At 42.2% G+C, this 26,838-nt stretch overlaps 1 protein-coding gene and 1 long non-coding RNA gene across 2 annotated transcripts in view; one reads left to right on the plus strand and one right to left on the minus strand.

The window, feature by feature from the left end:
• Nucleotides 1–26,838, minus strand: part of FOXO3 (forkhead box O3) — an 88,746-nt gene that overhangs the window by 34,028 nt on the left and 27,880 nt on the right. The gene's annotated exons all lie outside the window — the stretch shown is intronic.
• On the plus strand, nt 229–2,937 carry LOC128805475 (uncharacterized). Its single transcript, XR_008436455.1, has 3 exons — nt 229–1,068; nt 2,241–2,404; nt 2,518–2,937. It is a non-coding gene; the product is annotated as an uncharacterized LOC128805475 (long non-coding RNA).

A 26,838-nucleotide genomic window follows, 5' to 3' on the forward strand; every position in this document is an offset into this window, starting at 1 on the left:
CTGATGCATCTAAATTGAGGATTTTTTGTGTGCATGAAAGGCCTTGGATAAATATTTGGATAAGAATGGGGAAATGGATAGGAAAATCAGACCAGCAAGTAACAGGAGTAATGTGAAAATATTTGGTGGGGTAAAGTGGGCAATAAATGATGAACCATCTGTCCCATAGAGATTTATGAGACACTGTCTGCCAGTGAGGCCAAGCAACTCCTTTTTCTGGAGTGCGATAGGAGAGGAAGTACAAGGGCAAAGACTGAGACTCTTGTTCACTGGAAAAGTATATTTTTAAAAACCCTCAGAGAAGGCAGAAGCAACTTCAAAGTAGACTGCAAAAGCTCAGGCGTCCTGAGCTACATGCCTTAAGCTGAAGGCTGTGCAGGTACGTGTCGCCATAACTGCCTCAAACAAAAGATGCAGCACTGCTGCTGGAGGGCTGGGAAGTGCTTGACCTTATCTGCCCAAGTCTCATTGCACCCTCCTTCTCAAGGGCCAGCAAGGATTTACTGCTTCCCCTGAAGTATGCAGGGGTCATAGAATCACAGAATCCTTAAGGCTGAAAAAGACCTAAGATCATCAAGTCCAACCACCAACCTAAACCCAGTGTGTTCAGCACTAAACAATGTCCCTAAGTGCCACATCCACACATTTTTAAACGCTTCCAGGGGTGGTGATTGCATCACTTTCCTGGGCAGCCTGAGCAACCTTTCAGTGAACAAGAAGGGTCAGTGTACAACAGAGCATCAAGCTGCAACAGGCATTCTCCAGTGTGGCTGCATCCTTTCTCCCTGTCCAAAAGTGCCCACTGAGGCTCTGTGACCACAGCTCTGAGGAGTGGCACTCAGAGACCTCAAGTCCTATTAGCTGCTGATGACAGTGACCCCATGAAACAGCTTTCTCAAATCAAGATATGATTTACTAGTAACAGAAGGTAGGCAGTGTAATGCTTTCTAAAACTGACTCAAAAGAGGGTATTTGTCTCTCCTAGCTTGGTCCCTTGCCAATACATGTTCCAGGAGCTGCTGAGAAGCTGAGATTCCTGCAACCTTACAGGCAAGGTGTCTGATCCTGGTGAGTGGCTCTCAAACAACTGCCTACTTTCTGCCTGAAGAGTTTTTTTAACTCTTGGCAGTTCCTTTGACCTATTCCTCCTTAATACAGGCAAAAAAAACCTTAAGCTGAGGAGGTAGCATCTTCCCAGTTAATAGCTTCGGCATTGTATCTTAATCCCTCCTGAGGCACCTTCCCAAAGTTATTTTACCAGCAGCTGCTGTCTTGCCTGCCTGGTTGTTCTTAAAACCACTTTGATACCAAACCAACAATACACACATCCCTGAAGCAACCATCCCAGTACTGGGGCATACCCCCTCTACATCCTCAGCTGCAGATGCATGCCTTGCTGGGGATAGAGGGCAAGGAAGAGAGGGACAAGCTCCATGGCACACCTTTAGGCATCCTGGATGTCCAAGCTGGGAGTAGAGGCTAGTGAAGCATCCTGACACTTAAGGCTTCTTTCAGAGGCCCCAAGATCAGAACTGCCCTGCTGCTCATGTGAGGCACAGAGACATCTGAAGCTGGACCATAGTGATTTTCTCTTCTTCTCTCTTCCTGAAGATATTTTTTTAATGTCTCCCTTTTCATTGCTGGGATTACAAGGTCTGTGCAAGCTGTTCTCATCCTTGCATACCCAGAGAAATAAACCAAATCATAATAATAGCATATGAAAAAGCAGAAATTTATCTCAAGATCATGGTGTTTCTCTTAAGGTGACTGGAAGCAAACACTTATGCCCCAAATGATGGGGAAGGCAGGCAGGAAGAAAGGTATGAGAAAAGGAATTAGTAATAGAAACAACATGATAATTCATCTCTACCAACAAAAAAGTGCTACAGACTTTCTTCTTGTCCTTCTCAAATAAATGACTTTTAACAAACAATAAAGGTTTGTCTAACAATAAAACAGACAAAGCACTTAATATCTGTAATTTCAGCCTTGGAGAATAAACTATTTAATCCTTCATTTTTAAAATTTATTTTAATTCTAAAAAAGATCACTAGCTCCTCACTCTGGTGCTTCTGCAACAATTTAGCAAGCATCAAATGACAAGATAAGAAACTGATAAATCTCAGTCCAAAGGAGAAATCTGTCTACCCTGACTCAGAGGAGAAACTTTCCTATTCAGCTCCCTCTTGAGAAAAGTTGGCATAAATAAATACAGTACTTTTCCTACCTTCCTCATTTAGGAACAAAACACCATCACCACCATGTGATACAGCCTCAAGACCACAGCTTTCTAGAAAGAAAGGTCAAGTGAAACAGTTCTTCCTAAAGAGCTTGCCTGAATGCAGAAACAGGATCACACCAAGCAACGAGCAGCAGGACAAGCGCCTTAAATCACACATCACAGGTGCTTCTCCATCCTCCATGATGCCAGCATGGACAGCAAAGGAGTGGGGAGGTGGGGAGGAAATACAGGGACGCTGTCACAGTTGTCACATTGACCGTACTTTTGCCTGACAGGTCCTGGAAAAGGCAAGGCCACCTGGCCACCAACAACAGCCAGACGTTGGACCAGGTCGACAGAAGCCCTCTATCTCCATTCCACTGAGGTGGAGGCATGACCAGGTAGAAGAGAAGGCAGGAAGCAGTGATCAAATGGAAAACTACCATGAACAAAAACCCAAGTACTACTACAAAAACATGAAAACCCAGGGAAAAAAAATTCTAATAAAACACTGTAATATGTTACCTTTATGTGAATGACTCTTCATGCTCGCCTAGACTGAGTCACCCTGGGAACTGCCTCGCGGTCCATCTGGCTGCCAACTCCTGGCTAAACTTGAACATCCTGTGACTGAAATGAATGCATCAAAGGCTAAGGCGCCGCAAGGTAACAAGGTTCTCTTTGTCCAGCACTTCCAGATGCACCAGCATTCCCCTTCTGCTCTCACATATCCTCTGGGTCTGTGTTTGGTATATTTCTGACTTTTAGAGTCTGTAAAGAAAGGGTAGACTTGAACTTTGCCTCTCACCCTAATTTCATGGACATCCTCAATCCATCTCTGGCCATGTATCAGTGACAGTATAGTTCTGGATACATATTTGTATCCAGAACGGGATGAAATTTACTGGATACAATTACAAACTGGAAAATTGTTTACAATTTTTCATTGCTCTGGACATAAAATTTTGCTACTACCTATGTAAACAGCTTTCAAATACTGGAGGATGCAGTTGTTGCAGATGAATGCAGGCATAGAAACCCCTCTGACATGATCACACAGAAAGTGAGACTGCACTGCTGGATACTGCACTTCCACAGTCTTTCAACCCACTTACAGTTGTAGTGGAAGGGGGAAGGAAAAAAATATATTAAAAAAGTATTCCTTACATTCCCAGCTTTCCTCCCCAAATCAGAAATACACTCCTAATCTCTTAGGTGGCAATATAAACTTAAATAATCTTTCCTGCCCTCACTAAAACTATTTTTAAACCAGTAGTCAGGTACAAAACAAATGTCCCAGCTAATGCAATGTGCATTACTCAGTGATGATAAACACTATACACCCACCTAGATTTTCACTTGATGTGGTTGGAAACTGCTATGTAAGGTGGAAAAAGTAAGGCAGGCTGCTTTATTTTTGGCATTTACTTTAGAGTTTAAACTTACTGCAAGAGTACATTTACTCTGGCTCTGTGTGCTGCTTCCAGCCAACTGTGTAAAGATATTTAGTGGCTATTTTGTTGTCAGGAAGAAAGAGGTATCACCCCCCAGCTCCCTTGTGTCTCCTACTCCACCACACTGCCAGGCTGCAAGAAGGGAGCGCACTGGGAGGGGACCTTCTCCTCGTCTGACAGAGCAGAGCTCAGCAAGGTAAAGCTCTGTCTAGCCAACAAAGCTCTTTACCACGAATATCCTTATTAAACACAGCCTTATCAGAGACCAGTTTCTGCAGTCTGAAGCAGTCAGGAATTAACTCTGTCAATATAAAATTTCAAGCCAGGATTAGAGCCCGGACCCAAGGGGATGTGAGCAAGTGTTCAAGCCACAACAGAGTCACCTGACTATGTCACACAACATCAGGGGCTGGCCAAGGGGCCAGGGCTCAGGCTGTGCACCCACCACCCTGGTGCTACCCCAGCCCCTCAAAGGGCTCACTCCCCAGGCTGCTGCAGCAGGAGAAGGGGTATGCTGAAACTTGTCTGTCTAGCAGGACGGAAGGGAAAAGCTCTGCCAGTGCTTCCAAAAGAGGACAGGTTGAGGGAAGACCCTGGTACAGCAGCATCACCTGTGTGCAGAGGGCATGAAAAGCCAGCCTGGAAGGGGTAGACAGCACTCCACAAGTGTAGCCCAGGACTGTCAGCATAGGAGGTTCACCAGCACCTCCCAAAAGGGTGCCACCATCCAGCAAGGTGCATGGCCAAGATACAGACTCATTCAGTATGCTCTTTTGTCAGCCTGTGGCTCTAATCCCCACCCACAGGATCAGACTGTGTCTCCTGCCTTATCCACAAGAAGAAGCTGTCTATCCCCGACACAGCCCTCAGGGCTGTGGGACCAATGCTGCCACTGCCTTCGCTCCAGGGCGAGCCTCGTCCGCTGGCACGGCGCGGCAGGGCCGCCTGCCCGGCCTGCAGGAGCTGTGAGCTTTGCCCCACAACTCCATGAGTCAAGGCCTTAAGGGTGACCTTGCTTCTCCTGCTACATATTGAAAGCTGGCAATGCTATTGATGGAGACTCTGTGAATTATGTTTGTAATACTGAGCTAATAAGGCAGCAGTGAGGCTATTGTGCCCTGTCATTAGCAATCCCAGTGAAAGAGCCTTCATGCTGCCCTTCCCTACAAAATACCTGTCTGCCTCCCAGTAAGGCAGAAGTACATTTCAGTGCATGCCTAAACTACAGAAATTTTTAAACTCTTTCCCTGAGCTTATTTTACAGCAGTTCAAAAGGGTTAAGCTCATTACTGAGTCCAAATATGAACATGGGGAAAATACTTCCATCGCTTTTGGCACAAAGTAAGTGCAAAAGTTGCCTTTCTGCTTGACTAAAAGCCTGAAAAGCAAACAATGCACACAGCATGCATTGTTCAAGAAGGGAGTGCAAACAAGCCTAAAAGCAGATTAACTTTGAAGGTGGTGTGCAGGAGCAAAGCAGGCAGCACCTACTGTTCCCAGCCCAGCACCCCAGGCAGTGGGTGCAGAACGCAGCACCAGCTGGGATCCTGGCCATTAATCTCCTCATCAGCACTAGGAAAGCTGAAGTTGCACTTCAGAAAACAAGCAGGTATTAAAAGAAATTAAAATTACACAGAAAAAAAAAAAAAGAAAAAAAAGAAAAAAGAGGTACAGTTCTAAGAGCTTTAACAAGACAAGGCCTTCACCCCCAACGAGCAAAAGAACACACACTCCTGATTTTAAGACTTATTCATCCTTTTCTAAACAAAATGAAAAAGCTTTCAGCGAGCCAAAACCTGTGGGGAGATTTTCAGTCACCAGAGGCAGTAGCATATGCCTTGATTCCTACTCAAGTCAGCAGAGATCAGGTGCCTAACCCATCTGCACCTCTGAAATCCCCTCAGTAACAACTTCATGCCACAAAAGGGAGAAGCAAACGAGTTTTGTCTATAGGCTGCTTCTCAAACAAAGAATACAAATTGCATGTGACGTTTTGCTGCACAAGTTTGACTGTATGTGTCTATGTGCAAGTGGAAGGGCTAATGGAGAAGTATGCCAGCTTCAGAAGGGCATATTGCTGCCAGTAATTTTTAATACAAAATAAATTAAAAAAAAATAGCATCCCAGAGATTCTGTACACCCCATTATACAAAACCATTGATTTGAGCAACCTGCAATTTGGAAGCAGCATGCACCACTGCCTGCCCATGGCCACAGACGCCATGGGCCACACAGCTCAACTATCAGAACTGGACTTGCCAGCCACAGAGCATGAATAAGATTTCCAGCCTACTGTCCTAAGAACTAACCCCAGTCAAGCCCAAATCTTCTTCCTTTTCTTTAAAAGCATCTGTTTAGAGCAGCACAGCAATTCCATGGCTACAGCTGTGAAACAGATCTGGTGCCCAGACCTGCCCCTAGACTGTCCCCCCGGATTTTCTGGAGATGATTAGGTGGTTGCATGAGTGGATTGTTTTACTCTTAGCAGCTCCTTTGTCTAGGCAGCTGCCTGCCTGCACGCAGCTTCACCACCAAGATGCGAGTGCAGGCTCATGTTGGGTGGCACTGCTCCAAACAGGGCTCTCAGAGTCCACTTGTCTCTTTTTTTATTCTTCTTCGCTCTTCTCTGTGCTCTGCATCATGCCTCAGTGAGCATGAGACCACCTTGGGAATTCACAGCCATAGCTTCAGATGAAATCAACCAAGCACTGCAAATTCAAGTATTTTTTAAAAAAGTTTTTGTTCATCTTTCAAAAGTAGAGAAAGGGCACGATTCAAAATTTAGATTTAATCTTCCTATGTAGGATGTCTGGACTCAGGTAGGGAGCCATGTCAGGCACCTATGAATTCAAGTTCTCACCTGGACCTGCTAGCTTCCAAAAGGTTCTTCTGCTTGTCATATCACAGCACAGCAATTGAACCATCATCCTCCCACCCCACCCTTTATCTTCTGCAAATCTCCCTGCATGATAAACAGTGAAGTTTGTAAACACACTGGCATTTTGATGTGGATTTTCAGTTCAAAAATATTCAAAGTGACGCACATTTGGCAGTACTGGAAAAATCATATGCAGAAGGTTTCATCCTCACACTGAGCATCTGGGGAGAAACATCCAGCAAGGTGTTGGGTGTGCTACTGTGAAATCAGTCTGTAAGGGCCAGCACCTCCCTCAGTTGTTAGCATTTAAAAGAAGCCACGGCTTTCAGAGGGACCCAAGACACGCTCATAGAATTTCAATTAGTTCTTCTAAATCAAGGTTCTTCTAAAATCAAATCCAGTGCTTACACCTGTAATCATACCTAGGTTTTGAAATACCTTTCTTCTTTTGTGTGTGTGCAAGTCTTTATTGGGGAAAATCTTTTATGTGGATGGTTAACTATAATACTTAAGTATTTCTTGAAGTAAACACAACTTAAGCTCATTTAGATTTAAGTAGGTGCTTGCCTGCTTGCTTTTCTGAAGGCAGATGAACTTAATTACATGTGTACCTATTCTTCTAAACAAGGGCCCTTCGGACATCTAGCATTACTTTTTGCAGGGTTTTTCTTTTAATCAAGATGTTCACATCACACTACAGAGTTTATAAACTCAGTTATATTTATATCCTCATAATATTCTCAGACTGGGATATGTGAGTACAGAATATACTTACTTACTTGGAATACATTAATTTTCATCTGAAGAAAACCATTTACATATACCCAGTTTCACTACAAATTTAGGCAGTTTGCTATTAGCACTAATTCCTGGATATGCTGTTTTACTGTGTAACACATTGATCTTCTAAAACCTTGAATTGTAATGTTTAATAATCTGTTCCTAAACAGGGGTCTAAACTTGGCTTCTCTGCATGTTTTGTCTTACTGTATTTGACTTGTTAATTATCTGCCCAAAAGCAGCACTCAAAGGAAAGTAAAATGTAAAGATCCATGTTAAGATAGACATATTTAGATACATCTTGTTGGAAATCAGTAATGCTAACTTTCACATTCTAAGCAATGCTTAGATGAAAGATAGGCACTAAATACTTTCCATTGAAATGTGTAGAAGCCCTTGACAGTACCTTATATAAGATTAAAAAAAAAAAAAAAAAAAAAAGGCACAAGTACAGCAGACACTGAATGACCACTCTCATACACATCTGTGTCTAACTTCTCAGGAACTTGTACCTTGAACTCATACAAGCATGCCACTTGTCCAGAGGACTGTTGGGAGAGCCCAGGACAGGTCAAGGCAGGGCCAGGGACTAAGGTCAGCTCACTGGCTGTAACACACTTTGTTAAAATTGCAGCTGCACCAGAGTGGAGGTTTTATGCAGAAAAGGAAACCGCTCTGCCCTTCTGCACATCTGCGATGCAATGCACTATTAAGCAAAATTAACTGATTATGTAGCAAACATGGCAAAATGAAGCCCTGACTCCTCTGACAGTGCTATCTCCTTTTTAATGAGGCACAGAACAATCTGTTACCAGAGTTAGTGCTGCAGACAGTGTTTATGGTAATGGGTCCCAGCTCATCTATTTTTTTTATAGTTCAGTAGGTACTGCAGATGCCAGAGGTACCATACATTAACTGCTGAGCCTACAGGGGCACAATGTTTGGCCATGTCACTGGATATTAGCAAACTTGTACAAAGGGCCTCCAACAGTTTAATATGTTTAATGACAACTATTCTACTCATCCCAATCTGTTCCTCCAGCTTGCCTCACTAACACTCGGTCCAATGCGTTCACACCTGTATGGCTCATCCTCCTCCATGACCTGGAACTTTCCTTGCCTCCAGTATGTTGTGCTGGCCATGCCTAACTTATCAGGCTTTTGTAAGTCAAGGAGCAGCTGAAGAACTTTGCTAGGAAACCCTACAGGCAACTCCAGAATCAGCTGAACTGTGCACAAAATAGGTCACTTCTGCATTATCAAATGCATTTAGTGCAATTACAATCATCAGAGAAATGAAAAAAATACAGTAAAGAACAGAGAAGGAAGGCAGGCCATCAACAGCAAGTGTGAAGTCCTGTTTCTTCACAAGAGAATGCCATCATCAGGTCACCCTCTCTGGTAAAAGAGCAGACTTTAAATTGGACACAGTTTTTATTGCATAATTAAAGGCTGCAAGAGGGCATATTTAGGTTTTTCAGTGCTGTGATGAACATCAGAAGCAAAAGCATGGAATAAAGCATTAAAAATCTGTAACAGCAGTCTCTGGAAAGGAACCAGATAGGAGCTGCTACCTGTGAAAGAAGCCCACTGCCTTTCCACAAAGCCTCCTCATCACTTGAGATTTCTCAGAGGAGCAGGTTGCAAAGGGGAAGAATGAACTTTGCAGGGCTTTTAGCCCATGAGATAGAATAAGATGTAGTTTTCAATTCCCAGTTCTTGAGAGGCCATGCATCTCTGAAAGACAGTCTCCAGAAATTTTCTTCCCAGTGACCATCAACACCAGCTCTTCTGCCTGGATATCCTGCTTAAAATTCACATCCTGCTTAAAATTTGCACCCAACTAACTCTAATGAACAGCTCTTACTAAAGTGAGGCTGTTCCCCTAAGGAGCCAGAAAGTCTTGTAAGTATGTAATGTACCCTGACATGTGAATGTCCTGCATTAACAGAGCAGGTTGACACAGGACAAGATGACAAGTGCTTTAGTGAGGATCCCTTCCTGCACAAAGCAGTCCACAGGCTGCACTTCTTCCCATTGCAGACAGAATCACCTGCAATCCACTACAGCCTCGAGCGTTTTCATTATTTGAAATCACAAATGTAATTTAACACCTTTAAAAGTAGTAAGGGCTTACCTTGGAAGTTGGGATTCAAACCATTTTGAGTGGTATAGTGTGCCACGATGAGTACAACTCTTGCTGTGTAGTATGCAGACTGATAAGAAAGCATCACAAGGTAGGGGGTATTCCATGTCACCCAATTTTTTTCATGTCAATTATCAAATTATTTCATGGCAGTCAAAATCACTCTCCTCTCTGTTCTTAGGACACACTTCCAGACAGGCCATAAGCACCGTATTTGTCAGGTGAAGTACGGAAAAGAAGACACCCATTTTGTTTGCTGCATGGTTTCTTGTGCAAGGTGAATGCTTTCATCACCTAAACACATGCATTTCATAAATGAAAAAAAAAAAACTAAAGTGAAAATAAAACTACTCTGATTGCTTGGTTGTTCTCTGTACTTGAGAAATACAGATTGAAAGATTACATACAAGACAGCACTGATGCAGAGGGATTGTGACACCACACCATACCATAACGAGACTAAATCCTCCATCTCCTCCTAATCCCTCTGAGAATGCAGGATATTTACTTCTATTATCACCATCGCTCCACTTCCCAGCCCTGATGGCTGGTTACTGTAGTACAGTATGTACTCTTCAGAGTTGCTGAGTCAAAGAAAAAACAGCCCAAGTAATTAGAAAACAAACAAACAAAAATAGACTTTTCCTTCTGTCCCTCCCTTCCTCCTTAAATAAAGCAACATCACAGACTGTGAATCACATTGTGGCCATCATATGACCATATCAAAAGCCTTGCAGACAAGATAAAAATGTTTTACTGAGAGCTAATCATCATAAAGTACCCACTGAGACAATCATTTATCTTTGCATGCAAGGGATCTCAAGATCTAGATTGCTGTTTACAGACTACAGATTTTTTGGAGGAGGGAATATTAACTAGGGAGAAGTCACGTCATATGTTTGATCCTAATATTTGTTGGCTTTGGAGCAGCATGGTTGTGTGGGACTTGTTCAGTTTTAAAACATACCTGCTGATACTGAAAATAAATGTCTTTTTATATGAAAATCAACAACTACAATTTATTATGTATATATTATGTAACATACTCTCTCTCTTTGTGCCTCAGTTTGGACCTAACACATAAACTAGACTCCTTAAAAGCTTCACTTGCACTGAAGCTTAAAATTAACAATGTGTAAGCATGCCAAGCAGTACATGAACAACCATCACTATTTAAATAACACCCAAAAAACTGGAATCAATTTACAGTAAGTTCTCAAAACCAGCATTTAACACAGCCCTGAAGTCTCTAAGTGACACAAGAATGCCTGCTTCCAGGTAGAGCTATGCTGTGGCTGTGTTGAAAGGCATGGGCAGAACGGAAAATGCACTCACTTCAGCCAACCACTGCCACTGTATTTCTCTCTAACGAAAGCAAACGACAGAATTGTCAACTGTGAATGACTTCTGGGTCACAGAAGGAGATGGAAGGGTTGAAACCTTGAACTACAGCTGCTGATGCCTAGTGTCTTTATCTCCCTGCTCCCTATGGCGTGTAGTTGCTGGTTATCTCAAAGGATGAACAACCTGCCTGCAATGAATTATGCCTGCTTATCTTCCAGACGGGCTATACACCAAGTCATTAAGTCATCTAAGAGTATAACCCCAAGGGAATTACCAAATGAATGCGAAATCCTATCCAGCTCTTAGCCCTTGTGACAGACTTCTCCTTCCTTCTGGTGCAGGCACCACAGGGAGCAGGAACGGGGCTTGAACATCTCTCACCTGCTGGTGTGGATACTTGTTTTCTGATATTAACATTTTCTGCTTCAAAGGCTGCAAAGTCAGGTGACGTAAGAATAGTAACAACAGTCATTTCCCTCAGAGGAAGGGAAAACACAGCCTCTCTCTGACCACCAATATTTCCAAACCTCCAATGTACCAGAACTGAGACAAGCAGCCAACATGAGACTAGCAGAGAGCTTAAGGCTATCATATTTGTGTTGGGATATAATGGATTTTGTCCAGATGAAAGGGTGCACTTCTTCTGAAGACCATCACATTTTTTTAATTAAAAGAAATTGATTTAGCGACAGGATTTACAATTGGGTATCTGACAAGCCCACTGACCTTCACACACATATACATACATATTCAAACTGAGGCTTGATGCATTCAGAGAAACAAATTCTTGCTTGAGACCACAAAACATTGAGATCACTGACTCCAACAGAACCCAAGGAACCCCCTCTAAAGCAGAGTGTATTAAAGGAGACTTAGGATAAAGATTGATCTGCACAGTGAACCTTTCCAGATAATACTCCATGAAGTCAGAGGGATAAATAACATCTTTAAATAGAGAGAAAAAAGCATGTCTGACAAAGGCTCACCCATGCTTTATTACAGCCTGGCAAAGCTTTAGTTCACCATTTGTCTGGGATGCTGTATTTACTGTCCCTACTCCCATTGCTGCTTGCACAGAGTAAGTTGTGCAGTAGTTAAAATATCTCCTTTCAAGTATTCTCAGCACCCACACAAAAGAAAGAGGCTCAGCAGCACCCTTAATGAGAAGAGACACACTAGCACCTCCAGACAGTGCTAAACAGTTTGGCACCCAGCCTCTAAAGCTGTTTTCAAGGGGCTCTTGCTCAGGTTTGTTTTTAATTTCCCATTATCTGCAGCCAGGCTGATGAACACCCTTAGGAGGTGTTTCCTTGAAAGTGGTGGTGCGACAGCTTCCGTGTTCCACCCTGGCTGAACAGCAACTGAACCTGAGTTTTACTGGGAAGGAAAATAAGCCAGATCCTCTGTGAAAGAACGAGCCCATTGGAATGGAAATCTGCACCTTCACAAAAGGGCAACGACAATCTTCAACCTTCTGCCTGGTGATGCCTACAAAACACATGAACAAATGATGCTCAACACCATTTCAGGATCCCCTTCTAAATTTAAAATTATAGATTAAAAATAATTTTTTTAAAGCTCATTTTTCTTTATCTACAAGCTTTACTGAATGAAAACCCCTCCCAACCTGGTCAACCTGATAGGTTTCTCTGAATGCTACAAGATAAAAAATAAAACCTAATCCTTGCTTGAATGTTACTGGGACAGGGCCAGGATATAAATATCTTTCCAGGGCAAAACTCGAAGTAGGCCTTGTGCTGTGCCAAGAAAAGTCCTGCTAGGACAAGGAAAGAGGAAATTGCTCCTGTTTCCATGTGGACATCAGAAAATGTTGTCTGGAAAACAGAAGATGCCACACAGATGGTCAGAGAGCAACCAGACTTCCTTTAGAAAGCTACACACAACACTCCTCTTAAAACTTTTTTTTTTGAAGGATGGCTCAGACTTGTTATTCTTCTGTGCGTTTTGGTTTGCCTTCTTTTAAATCAGAACCTTCTACATGAATAAAAAGTAATCAAAGTAATCTAAGTTTCTTTTTCAATCAGTACATCATGCCCAGAGACATACTGGGCACCTCCACAAGTGTGATTTTAATCTTATCTTCCTATGCACAGTGCTTTATATAAGGACTTAGGTTTTTTTTCTCTTATATAAAACCTATTTTTTCATACTGTACTTCCAGCCACTGCCATAAACGAAGAATTAAACTGCATGTTGGTGAAAAGTTTTCACTAATAGACCAGCTTCTAAGCCTGCAAGCAGTCTGCTAAAGGAAAAATAAAAGCAACAGATTTTCAGTTTTAGTGGACAAGGACAGCTAGGGCTCCCTTGTTAGCTTCTATTTATGGTCCCACAGCAGATGACCTGAATCTCCTCCATACTCATCCCCCTCTACAGAGCCTATAGCTTAGATTATTCACTTCTTAATGAAAACACCACCTGCCAGATGGACAAGAGAATAATTACATTACACTTACATTATTAAAATACATATGAGTCCCGTTTGCTATGCACAGAGTAATGCTATACATATGGGTCTGTGTACAGTAGAAAGACTTTCAGAAATGGGATTTCCCTTGCTGTATTTTATGGCAATAAAGATCAGCATCTGATTCATGCAATTGCCTGGTGCAGATCTACCTGATGTGGGAAAGACAGCTCATGGAGTAATAAGCTGCCTTTCCTTATCATCTCAGCTGGCTGGGTTTTGTAGGCCAGGGTTCAACTATTGCATCCACAACACGCTGGCATTCCCACCTGAAACCCCAAACAGAATGGAGGAGACACCACCAGGAACTACACAGAAGGACAGAGCTCTACTGGGAGTCAAACAGAGGTAGGGACCTTATCTGAACTTGATAAAAAAGCTTTGGATTTAAGTCTAGGGGTGAGCAGAAGTTCAAGCCAATTACACTCCCATATCCCTAATACTATCCATGGCATCAGCCAACAGCACGTCCTGCCCTGGTGGTGTGTCTCAGGGAGCATTTCCACCTCTCTGGTAAAAGCATCATTATTCATATTTCTGGGAGCCAGGGGTAGAGAATTAGAAACCAAAATGCCTGAATGGGCAGTGAAGCACATTAATAGTTTCATCATTAAAAAGATGGCCACAGAGTGAGTCACTTACTGTATGGCCACAGCTGCACCTGCATTGAACTGAAGAGTGCAGAAAATTGATTTCCCCTCCCGAGAAACATCCTGAACCTTTAACGGTGTTTATCCAGGAGGCCAAGAAGACCAGGGAACGCTTTCTGCTTGTTGAACCCATTTCTCTCTTCCCCCAAGAGAAGCTACATCTTTTTTTAAAAAGGCCATGTTTTGTTAAAAACATGTTATAAAGTTTAACACCCATAAATTGTGCTAACATAGAAATTTTGGTAATACCATTTCTTTCTGCTGTCCCACTACTTCAAATACTTCTCTGGGGCTAATGAGACTTTTCCAGCCTATTCCTACTTCCTTGGCTCTTGTTCCTCAGATGGAGCAGAGCTGTAAATGACCCTCTGGTGACTTATCAATGCATATTTGCAGACACTTGAAGAAACTACTGGTTGGTTTGGCCGAATACATAAATTCTGCCATTCAGCTCAGTGGTATCAGAAATGCTGGATGGCTGTTGTCCTCACAGGGTTAAAACAACAGCAGCACAGTGTTCAGTGTACACTCGGTTCACTGCCTCTGCTACTGGGAAAAAAAGTAAAGTTTCTCCTTAGAAGGATGATCATATTTTGGGTAAGTAAATAAGATGGAAGAAGTCCAGAGCTCACACTAAGCAATGCTGCAAAAACCTTGCACACAAGCCATCCTGTCTTTCTGGCTGACAACTAAACACATATTTCCTTGAGGGAAGAAAACATCTCAATAAGTTTGCCTGAGACCCAAACTTCAGTCCTAGCCAGACAGCAGTCCTAATTTCACCAGGAGCCAGACTCCAGCCCTGGATGGTTTCCATCAGGATTCCATTAAGCCTGTGCATGTGCAGCTCTCATAATTTGCAAGAGCCACATGTGTATCCAAGAGCAGATTTGGATGTTGTGTTTGTTTCTGGCTTCATAATGGTTCTCATGCCCCTTAAGTAACAGTCTGTTTTCTGGAAACTTAGTAATTTCTTAAATATGTTCACAAGTTTATCCCTCTTATCTGGCAAACAAGATTGAAATTATCAAATGTCTGTAGCTTTTGTTTTTACTTTTGAAGACAAAAGACTGTTTCTCTGAAGGAAGATGTTGGTTAGACTGCATAGTTTCCTGCTCAGGAATCTTTTTCCTTTACCAATACCAATGTCTGCAGAGGTCCTGCCATGCACAGCTCCTAGTTTGTCTCCTAGGTTCCACTGAATCAGTTTAAGGTGTCATAGAACTGGACTAACACCTATTTTATGAAACCAGAAATTACCTGAGAACACAGAATACCAAAGAAAAGAACAACTTTGCACAAGAAATAGTTCAGGTACCTGTGATCCCAAGCAATTCCCATTGTTCTTGGCAAGAGCAGGGTATAGATCTAAATTCCCAAATGCAGCAATGTTTATTGCACTAGTTTGGTGATTCACTAAGTACAGGATGTGCCCAATTATTCTGTGTATTTTTCCAATCCTATTTCATAAACTTCAGTTGCACAAGTACAGGAATACATTCTTTCTTTCTTGTCCATTAAAATAAATTTAAAGAAAAGCCATCTAACTCGAACAATAAAATCACCAACTGGCTATATGTGTGAGGCTTTTTTGTTTTGTTGTGTAACCATGGAATCAAAAACCTTGGCTGTTAAGTGCATATATTCTGTGATACAATCGCTTTATTTTTTGTCTCAACCTGCTGAGAAAAGTTTTGCTTTTAACTTAGGATGCTGGGTTTGTTCCAAATCCAAAAATTAAAACCAGCAGTTCTGAAGGACATAGATATCTAAGCCAACAACATTTGACTGTCTAACATAAAAATTAGCAGAACTGTTATTACTAAAAACAAACCATTAGATCTTTCCAAGATAAATAAAAACTTAGAATTCTGACTATCAGTCCACAAACAAAGCTTCTAATTTAGTTTGTTTGAACACAACACCATGGATAAAAGAGATATAACTTCAATTTTTGTATCTCTAAGTTAATTTCACTACCTTTAGCAAGCTGGTTGTAAACTGAAGCTTCACCTCATTTTCCTTCCAAGATGTCTTATTAAAGTAAATACAAGTCTTTGAATTATCACCAAGGCTGACAACCATGCCCCATTCAAGACACATTCAAGATTATTTTATGAATGAAGTGTGGGGTTCGCTGCAAAAGTAGCAAAGGCATCAACATGCAAGACGAATGCAGTGCAAGGTCCCCAACTCCCACCACAAGGCACATACAGCATTTACGAGAACCCCAGCAGCCAGGATGTGTTTGTTCAGCTGAGGTGAAGCAGGTTTCACCTGGAGAGCTCACATCACCTACCTGAAGCAGATGGAGCAGCCTGAGGTGCAGTGGCTTCCCATAAGCCACATGTCTCCCTTTGGTACCACAGATGCAAAGGAAACCTGGGTTTCTTAAACCTCCAGCTAGGATCACCCTGGCTGTGTCCACACACGTGGCTGGTCCAAAGCAGTTGTGAAGCAACCCCCCTAGCTGTCCCTACCATTGCAAGCTGGCTTTCTTCACAGGGTGACTCTGCTGGGCCCAAGTGAAATTCCTTTCAGTAGAAACTAAAAAGGAAATTCAGCTCTAGGGATGTACCAAATGCCTTCACATCTTTGAATTAAGACTGAAGTATATGAAAGCAGTACTTTGGGCAGATTCAACCCACACATGCAGCAGGGACATTTAGTCCAAAGGACCAGACAAAATCTAGTCTGGAATAAAATGTTCAGTTTGAATATAGTGTAGATACAGGAGCCTCTATACCTGCTGCTTTGATCTAGTCATCCTCTCCCACTGTGCCACACAGCAGGTAAAGCCCCTGTCTGTCTAGCATGGCGAGCTGACAGGCCAGCCAGTGCCTGTTGCCATGTGTGTGGGACAGACATCCAACATATTTTTCGTGGACAGCCAAGTACTGCACTAACAAACTATTTTATGCTCTAAATTTGAGGATGAAGGTACAACCTTCACACTCCAGATCACAAATTCACAAAGCAGATCAGAGTTCTGGTTCAGCTTGTATGAGCACTTCTCTCACATTGCACATTTGTTGAATCCCATCATAGAAAGTGCACCAGAAACAGCTGCCCGCTACAAACCTGAGGCATCTACACCACCGCACAAGGCCAAGCAACACCTGAATCATCACTGGTGTGAGGCATGAATGAGATCACCCACTCTTCCCAGTGGCACTCAGACAGCTGAGCCCAAGCTGCCCTGAGACACTTGCACCTGGCAAAGCAGTGCCATCCAAACCAGGTCAGCCAGTTTGAAGCAGGCTCACCCCCACTCCTGGCAGCAGAGGTTTACCTCCAGCAGCTGCTCAGCACTTCAAGGAAATAAGTGTCACCTCACCACTTTGTGCATGCACCCCGCAGTCGCAGTCACTGGTCAGGCTTTGCAACCTCACTGGAAAGAGACATGAGAGTAAGATAGACCAAATTAAACCCCTAAGCCCATTAATCACACCCTCATGACTTCAGATAATGCAACGTGCAATGTGCACCGTACACTAATGTAGGTCTTGCCCTTGGCCATACTCTAGATTATGGAATACAGTAGGAGCAGGGCTGTGGTGAAAAAATGAAACAATACAAGGCAGGAGGGACAGGCAAGAGTCACATGAATTCATTGCCTCGATGGAAGGCAGTTATGCAAAGAGTTCATACCTGAACTCAAATGGCTCAATTAACATTCCTGAAATGAAACTCATCGATTCTTCACATAAAATGAGACCAAAAGTGATGGCATGTACCCACTCTTCGACACTCTCAGTGTTTGAAGTTGAGCTCAAATGGATCATTGCTGCATTGCAAAGTTCTCTGCGAAGAACTGCCAAAAGAACAAAGTTATGTGAAATATCACTTTATCATTCCTACAGAGGAAGCAATCACAGAAATGCCAGTGGAAGAATGCAGCTGAAGTAGTTTCCTCTGGCCTGCTGCAAGACACCAAGAAAGCTCTTCAGCCTCACTGGAGAATTGCAGGGATCTCTGCATTTTACAGTGATTTCATGCCTCTATTTGCAGACAGTGTTGCATGATATTTGTAGAGCTGCATTAATAGAAATCCTTTAAATAAACAACGCAAGTGAAAATTGGGCATACTCAAATTGCATGATTTCCATGCTATGCTGAATATTAATGCTGTTTGGTATAACTGTAGACTACTTCACATGGAAAAAAAACATTACTTTTGAGGGGGAAATGAGCCATGTGGAGATACAAAAAAGATTTAAAATCAAACACATCAGAAAATGAGTATTCCTATTTAGACCAATTGCTTAAAGTCAGCTTTTTTTTTCTATAAAACTGCTATATTTCCAACACACACACATCTGATATAGCATGTTTACAGTGGGTAGATGACAAGTCCCAGAGGGAAGCTGTCCCTACAATCATTTAACACTTAACATGTTACACAGAATCACAAAATCTATTAGGTTGTAAAAGACTTTTGAGACTATTGAGGCCAACCTATGACATGACACCACCCCTTGTCAACAAGACCATGGCACTAAGTGCCACATCCAGTCTTTCCTCGAACACCTGCAGGGGTAGTGACTCCATCACCTCTTTGGGCAGCCCATTCCAATATCTAACCACTATTTCTGTGAAGAAATTCCTCCTGATGTCCAAACTAAACCTCCCCTGGCACAGCTTGAGGCCACTTCCTCTCATCCTGTCACTGGTTGCCTGAGAGAAGAGACCAATCCCACCTGACTACCACCTCCTTCCAGGGAGATGTAGAGAGCAATAAGCTCAGCCCTGAGCCTCCTTTTCTCCAGGCTAAACACCCCCAGCTCCCTCAGCTGCTCCTCACAGGACTTGTGCTCCAGACCCTAAAACAGCTTCATTGCCCTTCTCTGGACTCGCTCCAGCCCCTCAATGTCCTTTTTGCACTGAGGGGCCCAGAACCAAACACAGGATTCGAGGTGTGGCCTCACCAGTGCCAAGTACAGAGGAAGAATGTTCTATCAAGAGTCCTGTTCTCCAGATACAATTCACCTGATTTTTCATTCTATCTCCCAGTGTATTTTTTTTGCCTGCAGATAGTGAAAGATTGTTTCTAAGTGATAAAACTGTTAATTCCTGCAACTCCACCTAGCAGAAACAGCAGGACACTTTAAACAATGTAGTCTGCATGCAAGACATTTACTTTACAGGCGACTTTTAATGAACACAATAGAAAATGTCCTTCTATCTTCATCAGAAGTTGCTATCAGCTCAAAATCCAATTAACTAAATAAAATAAAAGGAGCAAAAAAGAGGGAAAAAAAGGACAGAGTGAGGTTGGCAAGAACAAGGATAGGACAGAACTGCCCAGAACCTCTTAAGTCCCCTTCAGCCCATCTGAAAGGGCTTGTTTATACCTAGGTAGAAAGCCTAGACTGATGTTAGGATTGGGAAAGGTCTTTTTCTGACCTAAAGAGACCAAATTTAGATACCTGTGGTACCTAATTGCTATAATGGAAAGATGGGGAGTAAAGCGAGTTTCCTAAAGAGAACGATTCAACACAGCAGGTGTGAGCTGTGTTGTGAGCTCTCCTTGCCTTCAGAGAGCACCTTGGACACACACAGCCACTGCAGTAACACCTGAAGGAGCCTGATGGGGGGAGGCAGCCCCAGGTAACACTGCTTCACACTGAAAGAAGCCTGGAGTGCAGTAGGCACAGTAAGAAACACTGTGGAGGCAACTATTTTGCCTGAGCTTTTCAGTTTGAGTAATCTTAGATAATATGAGTGATAATAGTAGGCAATAAAAAGCCACATAAATATACAACCTTAAGCCTCCTGAACTCCTTTGATCTCAACAAACCATGCTGTCAAGCACTTGCAATGCTGTAAACCTTGCCAGGATGGTGGGGGGAGACACCAAAAACACACCACCAAGAATACCACGCCCCTGAGAACCGATCAGCGCTATCTGCTCTGCTGAAAAGGAAGTCACAGAGCAGGGGAAAGGAGAGCACGCCCTCCACAGCCAGGGCTCTGCCTGGGGACAAACACCAGCCGGCATTCCCATTCCATGCACCCCCAGCTGCCACTGCACAGCGTGGGTGGGCATCCTGCCTGCCCAGCGGGCACGGGAAAGCCGTGTTCTCTTGTGCTTGGGGTAAGCAGACTCAAAAGTCAAATACCTTTCTTGGACAGGGACCAGAGGCACAAAAGCACAAGCCATGACTTTTATTAGCAATCCCTGTGCTGGAGCAAATGCTTTCTCTAAACATGCCGATAGGCACATTGGAAGTGGACAATGCTTCTACCCCCCCCCCCCCAACGATTCTTGCTGATAAAACACAAAGGCATCATCTTTAGCGACCTTCCTCTTTAAGTCCCCCTCAAGCTAACAGTAGCCAACCACTAAAAATAAAGGTAAAAGCTGCTCCATGAAGGTTCTAAAGATGACAGCAGTGCTGCATGCCTCAGAGGAATCATTTGTCCCCTAACATTTTAGGCATTCAGACAGAGATGGACAGAGAGACACTTGGCTTAATGCTCTTCCCCTCTCCCCTCCCCTCCTTCTTGGAAATGGTATTCTGTTTGAACAGTTTGCTCTGAGTACCCAGAGCCATCCTTGGCTTTAAATGCCTCCTTCCTCCAGGAATCATTTCAATGTAGGCCACTCTATTTATGCTGCTCTTCTGTAATCGGGGGATGAAAGAATATCGCTTGCAAGACGTGCCTGCCTGGTTCACAACCTATCTCCAGGCAGTGCCAACAATAGGACTGCTTACAGCTAATCCATTTACTTGGCTTACCTGTTATATTCCCATCCCCTTAATAAGCACTACACAGCAGCTTCACCAAACTTGGAAACTGCTAAATGACCCATAGTAACCTCCCATGCGCCACATACTTGGAAAGCTGTGGATTTGGATTAACACAGAAGCAAACCAAAATTGTCATGGAGCTTCCAGTGGCCTGCCACTGAGAGAAGAGGTCTGTGCCCTTCCCCGCATGGAGAGAGTGCTGTAACCATTTGTGGATACAAGCACCTCCCTCGCCATGGCTAACCTTCAAGGAACAGAAGTCATGTACAACACAAATAGCAGCTCCCTTTTCAACATCCGAAAAAAAAAAAATCACATTAAACTACCTTTTTCTACACCTTCATGCAGGCTGCTGACCTCTGTGGTAAAAAGGCATTTAACCTCCTGCAAGTGGCTCTGAGATACTGGAACTCACCATTTCCTTTCTTCCCTTCAAGAAGTAGCAGCCTCAGTGCTGCTTCTCTTTGCGAATTGCTGTGCAAGGTAACAGGCAAACAAAAAGTAGGAGAAAATGGAGACTGGAGCTCCAGTGGCTTCAGAAGAGCTGCAGCTCCTACATCTACAAAAGCCCAAATTCTTCATCACATGCAGAACAAAATAGGGAAATGAATCAAGAATACAGAATGGAAGACCCACATTAGTTCTAATTAAAACAAAACACTTAACTTATTTGGGTAGGTAAAGAAAGCTATCCTTCCCTACATAGAAGTCTAGAGAGGGAAGCAGGGATTTTGGAACTCTGGCATCAGAAATATATTCAATTACAATGCTAAACAAACAAAAATCCACAAACTAAATTCAATTAAAATAAGAAAAAAATAATCAAAATCCCCACAAACCCTGACATTGACTAAAAAAAATTATTAGTAGAAGAAAGCTTCTAATAGAACTGAACTTTAATGGAGACCAGCTAGATGCTGTGGAGCAAGTGAAGAGACTCAAATACTATGAAGTGTGTTTGCAAGCACATTTCAGGATGCACTGAAGTAGCAACACTTACATAAATTTTATTAAGAAAAATAAAGGACTACCAGAGCAAAGCCCTAAAAGATACAACTTTCAGGAGGAGCAGGAGGAGTCCAAGGATTCAGGTTATCTAAGAGAACACCTGGTCATTTGTACCTTCCCTGTGCAAAGTTCTCTGATATCAGACATCAGCTGATGTTAGCACACAAAAATGGAATATCAAAAAACCCAAACAGTGGCTTGACAAGTTCAAAGAAGAAAAGAAGTATCAAACTTCTCATAACAAAAGAAAAAAAAATGAAGATAATTAACCACTGGGAAAAAGAATTCCAAAAGCTTTATCATAGTCTTTAAATCAGAACTGGATGCTTTAAGAGTAACCTCAAGCTCAGCCAGAATTCACGCCCTTTATGCAGGAATTATTTCATTAAATTTGATGTTCTGTATGTCACACAGAAATCAGATCATGAGCATAATCAGTCCCTCCAGCTTTAAAACATATTAATTTTATTCTATATGTGCTAGGAACTCAATTACATTTTGTAACCATCAAAACCTATACAAATATTATCACATTGCTGCAAAAGACAAGCTAAAGAAGAAACAGTTCATAAATCACAAAGCATTGCAGAGTTAGGCTTCTTATAATGATGAAAGTGTATTAATAAATCAAAAATTTAAGAAAAGGTGCTTTATAAAACTCATCTAGATCTGTGGCAATTCCTCCTCACATTACCCTACTGTTAAAACACAATTTTTAAATTAAAATTTCATGGTTAACAAATAATATCAATAATCATAACAAAATGTGTTCACCTATTTTCTGCTGCTTGACTGGAAAAAAAAAAAAAAAAACAAGACTAAAGGGAAGAAAAGTCTCTTTTCAAATCCAACACCTGGACCCGAGTTGATAAGAAGTGCTCTCTTTACAGATGCTTCATTCCAGAATGGAGAAAAAAAATTCTTGGAGAATAAAAAAACTTTGATTTGGAACAGCAATTTCCATTATTAGCACTAGAACACATTAGCGGTTAATGTCTTTCTCATAAGGATGCATCCTCCCTTGTGGCTGGCCTGCATGAGAGACTCACAGTGCTGGGTGCTACATGAACACAGAGTACCAAGAAATGTCTGCTCTCTCAAACAGCTTGTTTAGAGCAAGCTGCCTTTTCCCCACATCTCAAGGAAATGCAGAAGGTAGGTGAGAGAACTGTACTTTTTGGAAACTGCAGCTGTACTTGGTATCACTCCAACATCTCTCTCTTCCCTGTTGTGCCATCACCTCCCATCCCCTCTTGCTAAGGTTGAACAGTATATGCTTACTTAGATCTGTGAGTAGATTAATCACAGCTCCTGATACATTAAATGAAGTAGATGGGGCTCTATCATATTTCTATATTAATGCCACTTAATCCAATCTCTTTATTTCACTCAAACATTAGGCACAGTTTTCAAATTTGCATTTTATTATTAATAAAAAGAATTTTATGGTGATTTTTCCCCTCCCTAACAAAAAAGAAAAAGAAAAAAAAGAGGTCTAGTCCATTTTTTTTGAGAACGGGCTTTTTCTTAGTAATAAAAAGGATCATATGACAACAGTTTTGCAGTGTATCGTGCAAGCTCTGCTGGAGTCAATCCAATTTCTATACAAGTGCTGCCATTTGGACAACAAAGCCGCCTTATTGAAACGGGCAGGCTTCTTCTTAATTCTGGCACTACTGAATGGAGAATACACACTAGCTGGGGAACAATGAACCAAGAAAAGAGTTACAAATCTCTCATGACAACTGCACGCCAAGGAAGAGAAGACGCATTATGATAGTGTTGTTTGCTCTGCTTCTTCCCAAGACCACTTTCAAACAAAGGTGGCTTTTTTGTGCCCAAAGCTGAAGGCTCTTTCCAGATTTTACACATGTACCTTCCGACCCCCATCACACATCCGGTGAGACCCCCCACTACTGTGCCATTCCTTGGGCAAAGGTGAGGAAAAAGAGGCTCCTACCTTCCCACTCCCTTTCCTCTCCTGCCTGCTTTATCTGTCACCCCTCCTATTTAGAGCCTCCCCTGTGTTTTCACATTTAAAGCCCATACAGCTGGACTACTGTATTGCTCCAGGAAAAAAATATTTGCCCTTTATTAAATTTACTTAACTAACCTCTCAGTAAAATTTAACTTCTCAATTCCTGAGGTTTTCTGAAGTCAGGCTCAGTTCAAAAGTGCCTGCCTTGACCTCAGCTCCTGAAATGAGTTTGGCTCACACTGGTCCCCACCTCACCTGGTGACACAAGCAGAAATTCCCCTCAACATGATGCATTTCGATGAACCATTAAATAAATGCTAAAGTGTGTATGTGATATGATACATTGTGCAAGTGTTCATCACAACTCTTACAGAATAGTGTGCATAAAATCCCTTACAGAACAGGTTAGAAAATGCTGTGACCTTCCTAGTGTTTTCTCCCAATGCACATTTTTAAGTGGGAGTGTAAGAAACCAATATAACCCCGTACAGGGGAAAAAAATAAAATTAAATCTCAAGGTAGCAGAAGATTACATGCACATCACTTAATCCTGCCAGTGATTCTCAGGTGGCAGCGTGTGACACTACTAGGGGAACACACACACCTGGGCAGAAAGGGATGGCGACTCCAAGCCTGGCTCTCACTTGTACTGAAGCTTCCCACTTCGCTTTAGTTTGCATGGAAGAGACTGAGATTGCATCCATAGGAGCAGACCAAACCTCTTCCTGCAATTCAAGGCAATTTCACCAGTGTTTGCAGGAGTTTCAGAAAACCTGGCAATGGGTATTTCTCCCCACAGATGACTACAGCTCTTCAGGCTTCTTGGTAGGGTGAACACAAGGACATATATACACCCATATAAACATGCACACACATAGGGAGATAGGACAAAACCTTGTGAAACCTGCGAAACAGGCCAGCTCAGTCCATGAGCTTCAATGTAATAAGGTTCTTAAAACCTTTCAGGTATTTACTCTGGCAAATACAACCTGATAATACAGGTATTTGTAATATAAATCAAATGCAAGTAGGTGCATGTTTTTTTTTTAATTAAAGCAATTACAATCTTTTAAAGATTTGAATATAAAGCTTTGCTTGGTAATTCTGGTAAGAAGAATCCAGGAAAATACTAGCTTCAAAGACTCCTGGAGAGAAACACCAACTCATCACAAAATGCTAGACATTTACAAAGAGATCGTTCAAGGACAACAGCACAGCTTTCTCTTCATATCCCACCAATAAAAGCCAACAGGAGTTGAGAGACTAACTCTTCTGGTATACCTGAAAATCTCCTCATTACTCTTCAAATTGAAAACTGGAAAGCATGAATGACTTTAAATTAAAAGACATTTAAACTAAAGCCTTTTCTGTCACACCTGGTTTCAGAAACTTGATGATTATAATGCTGATTGGTACAAAATGTCTCGTGGAAGGGGGGAATGGAGGGTCAAAAGCAGGATGAGTACCCTTCCCATTCCCACACATACAAGATGAGAAGGAGAAAGATCTGGCACTTTCTTTTCCTTATTAATAAATAGTTTTGGATTCTAACTCAGCAAAAAGGAATTAATTTTATCTCCAGTGGATTGCAGCATCTTGGCAGGAAACACAGAACATGAGTTTAATCTTTCTAGACCAAGTCCTCAAGCTTGGCTGATGTGAATGAAAATATGCAATGGGAGTTTTTCTCTCTGCAAATAATCTCCCCAAATATGGGAGGGAAATGAAGCAAGTCACAGACCTAATGAGCAGAATTGCTCAGCTCAGCCATTTTACTGTCCAGCAAGAGAAGCACAGCTTTTGTTTTCTTTGACAAATGAGACTCTTTTGAGACTAGGAGCCTGGGTCCACAGTCCACAACAATCACTGCTCTCTTACCTCTAATATGGATTAATGAAAGATGAGAGGAAAAATAAAAGCCAAGAAATCTTGAGAACATCAGAAGAAGGTAAAACAGTAAGAAGTCCAGTCACTCAAAGTACCTGGAGAAGACCTTGGAGCTAGGAGAAATGTGGTTTGGAGCACGTGGTTCAGGCTGGGGCTGTACTCCCCAGCTAGATGCAAAGGGTACAGAGAGACAATGACAGAGCTGGGCCGTGCCTAACAGGCCCTTCTACCAAAAGTGAATTACAAAACACAACGTGGAAGGTACTTTAAGGAGATAACTACTAATCTGCTAATAAAGGCAAAGGTTGACTGTGTTCAAAAGGTTGCTAGACCAGCTACATGGAGATCTCAATTCTCCATAGAACACTTCCCTTGAAGACTACAGCTAAAGCTGGCTTATATAAATCAGTCAAGAGGTCACTTTTTTGTCCATCAGAGCTGGGGCTCACAGTGCTTACAAACCTGCAAATATGGGTACAACACACTGAATGAGGCATGCACATCACAAAGACAGCTGAGGTCTCCAGCAGCTGTCAGGGATCCTGAAAGCCTCACAGCACCCTGACTTTGATTCCCAGGAAGTACATCCATATCAAGATGATTTGCGTCCAAAGGCTTGGACTTCTCTGGGAAAAAAAAAAACTCCAAGTTGTCATCTGCACTGTGTCAATCTTGCTAGAGAAAAAAATGCAATTATCCAATCCACCACAAACTCTAACTGAAAAAAATTGCTGATGAAAAGATACAAGGTTACACATGAAGGATACAATGTGCTTTTGTTAAGGAAAATCTACTAACTCGCTCCCTAGAACTTCTAATCACAGCTCTGAGAGACACAACTGAGTGGTGAAAAAAAGAACCTCCTTCATCACTGTTTAACACATTTAAATCCACAGGTAATAACTCTGATAAAATATACAAGATCTTAGACTCAGTTCTACTTCCCTGCTTACAATTTCTAAAAAAAAACCCCTAGAAAATAAAGAACACCTTGCAAATCTATCATAACAAGTCCCCAGAGAAGAAGATTCAGCATACAAGGTTACAGCTGCCACACATCCTTCATGCAAAGGAAGACGGAAGGTGACTGCTCTGTGTCTGTTGTCCTTATTCAGGTGCCAGTGATTGAGAAATGCAACGCAATTTAAAAAATTCAACAAAGTGAGTTTGTGTATTCTATCTGATTATCAGGTGTTTTAAGATTACACTTGAGTAATTAGATTAATGCAATAGGAAAGAAATACAGCTT

This window comes from Vidua macroura, chromosome 3 (genome assembly GCF_024509145.1).
Source record: "Vidua macroura isolate BioBank_ID:100142 chromosome 3, ASM2450914v1, whole genome shotgun sequence".
In the NCBI taxonomy this organism is placed as follows: Eukaryota; Metazoa; Chordata; class Aves; order Passeriformes; family Viduidae; genus Vidua; species Vidua macroura.